Source organism: Cherax quadricarinatus, chromosome 67, assembly GCF_038502225.1.
Source record: "Cherax quadricarinatus isolate ZL_2023a chromosome 67, ASM3850222v1, whole genome shotgun sequence".
In the NCBI taxonomy this organism is placed as follows: domain Eukaryota; kingdom Metazoa; phylum Arthropoda; class Malacostraca; order Decapoda; family Parastacidae; genus Cherax; species Cherax quadricarinatus.
This window is the reverse complement of record NC_091358.1, coordinates 22,362,593-22,367,822: the sequence shown is the minus strand read 5'-3', so window position 1 is coordinate 22,367,822 and position 5,230 is coordinate 22,362,593. Positions and strand designations below refer to the sequence as shown.

Below are 5,230 nucleotides of genomic sequence, written 5' to 3'. Positions count from 1 at the left end.
CGGCAGTATAACGAGCGACAAGCGATAATTACAGTAGTTTGACAATCAAGACTTGAACTGAGCACATATTATGTACATCCTAACAACATAAGCTACGTCAAATAAGAATATAAAGCAATATATTTACGATTTAGCTATTATCGCAAATATAAGCAATATAAAATTACAGTGGACCCCCGGTTAACGAACTTTTTTCATTCCAGTAGTATGTTCAGGTGCCAGTACTGACCGAATTTTTTCCCATAAGGAATATTGTGAAGTAGATTAGTCCATTTCAGACCCCCAAACATACACGTACAAACGCACTTACATAAATACACTTACATAATTGGTCGCATTTGGAGGTGATCATTAAGCGGGGGTCCACTGTATATGAAAAGATAATATACATTATATATATATACATAATAATCATTGTAACCCATTTAGGGGTTGCAACACTTACTTACTTCCCACTATTATTATTGTTGTTGTCTTGCAGGTTAAGAGGAAGGACGCAGTGTTAGTCAAATGTTTCCATGTCTTCTGTTTCGACTGTCTACGAACACGCTACGAAACACGCCAGCGGAAGTGTCCCAAGTGCAACGCTGCATTCGGTGCCAACGACTACCACCGCCTCTACCTCACCTGAGCTCTGCCCACTGCCAAAACACCCGCTCACTGTTCCCGTCACGGTACCCATCACAGTACCCCTCACTGTGCTAGACCCTCCTTCGATGACAAGTTATCTGACTTACACTGTACTGTGTGTGCACGACCAGACCAGGCGGAAATATTGATTTTAGTGTTGCGGATGTTGTTTGTGACAGCCACCAGTGATTATGTGGAACCATAGGTTCGGAGTGGAACCTCGGGTTGTATGTGGAACCTTATATTCTATGTGGAACCTCAGGCTGTTTGTGGAACCTCATGTTCTATGCAGAACCTTATGTTCCATGTGGAACCTGAGGTTTAAATAGAACCTCGCTTGCTGTATTATGCAGACTTAAAGTGTATTGAGGCCACTAAATCTGTTTTTAATAATTCCTTTTCAAGTATCAGATGGTACAGTTCTTAGTGTTACACCACCTGTTCTCCAGATGTACACCACCTGTACTCCACCTGTATGACATCTGTAGTCCACCTGTTGACTACCTACAGATCATTTGTGGTCGATGTTCGTAGGTTCACTAATGGTCATCTTGGACCACCTGTGGTTGTCTTGGACCACCTGTAGTCATCTTGGACCACCTGTGGTCATCTTGGGCTACCTATAGACCACTAGTGGTCATCTGGGACCAGCTGTAGGTCACCTTGGACCACCTGTAGACCACTGGTGGTTGTCTTGGACCACCTATAGACCACCAGTGGTCATCTGGAACCATCTGTAGACCACCAGTGGTCATCTGGGACCACCTGTAGACCAGTGGTCATCTGGGACCACCTGTAGACCACCAGTGGTCGTCTGGGACCACCTGTAGACCAGTGGTCATCTGGGACCACCTGTAGACCACCAGTGGTCATCTGGGACCACCTGTAGACCACCAGTGGTCATCTGGGACCACCTGTAGACCAGCAGTGGTCATCTGGGGCCACCTGTAGACCACCAGTGGTCATCTGGGACCACCTGTAGACCTCCAGTGGTGATCTGGAACCACCTATAGACTACCAGTGGTCATCTGGGACCACCTGTAGACCAGTGGTCATCTGGGACCACCTGTAGACCACCAGTGGTCATCTGGGACCACCTGTAGACCAGTGGTCATCTGGGACCACCAGTGGTCATCTGGGACCACCTGTAGACCACCAGTGGTCATCTGGGACCACCTGTAGACCACCAGTGGTCATCTGGGACCACCTGTAGACCACCAGTGGTCATCTGGGACCACCTGTAGACCACCAGTGGTCATCTGGGACCACCTGTAGACCACCAGTGGTCATCTGGGACCACCTGTAGACCACCAGTGGTCATCTGGGACCACCTGTAGACCACCAGTGGTCATCTGGGACCACCTGTAGACCACCAGTGGTCATCTGGGACCACCTGTAGACCAGTGGTCATCTGGGACCACCTGTAGACCAGTGGTTATCTGGGACCATCTGTAGACCAGTGGTCATCTGAGACTACCTGTAGGCCAGTGGTCATCTGGGACCACCTGTAGACTACCAGTGGTCATCTGGGACCACCTGTAGACCAGTGGTTATCTGGGACCATCTGTAGACCAGTGGTCATCTGAGACTACCTGTAGACCAGTGGTCATCTGGGACCACCTGTAGACCACCAGTGGTCATCTGGGACCACCTGTAGACCACCAGTGGTCATCTGGGACCACCTGTAGACCACTAATGGGCGTCACTTGGTCCTCGACCAATAAAAATTCCACCTTCAGTTGTAACTTGGGTATTAAACTTACAAATCCATGTTAAACTTTAAGTTGCATCGAAGACGACTTATTTTTGGTAAGTTTGGCTGTGTTTATCTCACATTAATTACTTATTTATTTTAGTCAATGGGAATTAAGGTACAAATATAACTGAGAAATAAAGAAATGTTAATTAATATATGTTTGGTTAATTAAGGTGTTTAATGATTTTAATGTTGAGGTTAATTAATGTCAGACCACTAGTGGTTATCTTGGACCACTTGTAGGCCACTAGTGGTTATCTTGGACCACTTGTAGGCCACTAGTGATTATCTTGGACCACTTGTAGGCCACTAATGGTCATCTTGGACCACTTGTAGGCCACTAGTGGTCATCTTGGACCACTTGTAGGCCACTAGTGGTCATCTTGGACCACTTGTAGGCCACTAGTGGTCATCTTGGACCACCTGTGGGCCACTAGTGGTCATCTTGGACCACTTGTAGGCCACTAGTGGTTATCTTGGACCACTTGTAGGCCACTAGTGGTCATCTTGGACCACCTGTAGGCCACTAGTGGTCATCTTGGACCACTTGTAGGCCACTAGTGGTCATCTTGGACCACTTGTAGGCCACTAGTGGTGATCTTGGACCACTTGTAGGCCACTAGTGGTGATCTTGGACCACTTGTAGGCCACTAGTGGTCATCTTGGACCACCTGTGGGCCACTAGTGGTGATGTTGGACCACCTATAGGCCACTAGTGGTCATCTTGGACCACCTGTAGGCCACTAGTTGTTATCTTGGACCACTTGTGGGCCACTAGTGGTTATCTTGGACCATCTGTAGGCCACTAGTGGTCATCTTGGACCACTTGTAGGCCACTAGTGGTCATCTTGGACCACCTGTAGGCCACTAGTGGTCATCTTGGACCATCTGTAGGCTACTAGTGGTCATCTTGGACCACCTGTAGGTCACTAGTGGTCGTCTTGGACCATCTGTAGGTCACTAGTGATCGTCTTGGACCACCTCTAGACCAGATTAAGAATTGCCTCATTCTTCCTTTGCTAGCTGATGATTCTACCCGTTACCTGGAGTATACCTAGAGGGTGTTCCAGGGGTCAACGCCCCTAAGTCCCAGTCCATGACCAGGCCTCGTGGTGGATCAGGGCCTTATCATCCAGGCTGTTACTGCTGGCCGTACGTAAACCAACGTATGAATTACAGCCCGGCTAGTCAGATACTGACTAGGTGCCTGCCCAGCTCCTTCATGAAGACAGCTAGGGATCTTGAAAACAGCTCAGGGTCTTGAAGACAACTAGGGGTTTTGAAGAAAGCCAGGGGTCTATTGGTAATCCCCCTTATGTATGCTGGGAGGCAGTTGAATAGTCTTGGGCCCCTGATACTCCTATTATCTATATTTGTACTCATGACACCCATGCTTTTCATGGGGGATATGTTGCACCAACTACTGAGTCTTGTGTTTTTGTAGGGAGTGGTTTGTGTGTGCAGATTTGGGACTAGACTTTCTAAGGGTAAGTTATGATGTATCTTTCTCACCTGTGTTCCAAGGAGTACAGGTCAAGGGACTTTAAACATTCCCAGTAATTGAGGTGCGTGACTACTCATACACAGTGAAAGTTTTCTCTGGGGAAAATGATTGGATGGATAATGAGAACCTTCAGAATAAGGGATGCCAAGCCAATGATGATTCTCTTTAACCCTTTCAGGGCCGACAGGCCCTCTCCCAGACTTGTTCTCAGGGTCGACAAATTCCCCCCCCCCCCCCCAAAAAAAAATGATTTTTTCTTGTGAAAAAATAGAGAATCTTTTCCCAATCATGAAGACACCAAAAGTATGAAATTTGATGGAAAACTTACAGAATTATGCTCTCGTGAAGTTAGCGGTCTCGACGATGTTTATGCATCGGCGATTTTTGCCCACTTTGAGCCCTATTTTCGGCCAATTCCAGTGTACTAGTCGACAAAAGTCATAACTATTTTGCTAGAACTCCATTTTTTCTGTCGAATGAGTACAAGAAACCACCCATTTACCGATTTCAACTATCCAATAAAGTTGTCAGAATTTAGCAATTTTGCCAATTCCACACAAACTTCAAAAGATGCCAATTTCCAGATAGGGTCCAGAATAAACAAGAAAGACATTCCTGGCACTAAAATAACATTTCCTCTGTTCATTAGTCACGTCCCTAGGCCCCTCTTACATTCTTTTGCTTTCCACTTTGAAATTTTATTCTCACAAAAAATAGAAGAGTTACTGTTATGCAGACTACTGCATTAGTGTAGAAATGGTATAAATAATATCAGCGCACTTGTGAAATACTATTAGACTCACCAGTTGACGTGTATTGGACATGTAACATGATTTGTTTACTTTTGAACTTTGGCAAAAATCGTAGATTTCTGCTACTTATAGCTCAATTTCAAGGTACTTTTCGTTGTAAAACCAATCAAAATCGTCTCAATTTCTGTAATATGTCTTCCATTCTATAAAATGAGACCAGGAAAACTAGAATACCATCATAAATACCATGCAAAAATACAGTGCAAAGTCGCTGTTTTAAACCAAAAACACTGTCAAAGCTTTTTTTTTCTCATTACGCACTGTGTGCTGCAGGATTTTTTTATACTGTGCACACTGACCACATAGACCCATTCTTTCATATGTAGGCCTACCAGCTTTCACTCACTAGATTTGAGGGCACTAGAATTTAGGCGTACTAGTAGTATATCAAAAGCCCTGGTGCATAAGCCGTACTAGTAAGTCAGAAACCCTGAAAGGATTAAATCACTTATTCTCTCTAGGCTGGAGTACTGCTGTACAGTAACAGCCCCTTTCATGGCAGGTGAGGTTACAGATTTGGATAATATA

At 45.4% G+C, this 5,230-nt stretch overlaps 1 long non-coding RNA gene across 1 annotated transcript; it reads right to left on the bottom strand.

Moving 5' to 3' along the window:
* Window positions 1–1,637: 1,637 nt before the first annotated feature.
* Window positions 1,638–2,354, bottom strand: LOC138854702 (uncharacterized). Its single transcript, XR_011393902.1, has 3 exons — window positions 2,251–2,354; window positions 2,024–2,166; window positions 1,638–1,727 (listed from the first exon to the last, which is right to left on the bottom strand). It is a non-coding gene; the product is annotated as an uncharacterized lncRNA (long non-coding RNA).
* Window positions 2,355–5,230: the final 2,876 nt, after the last annotated feature.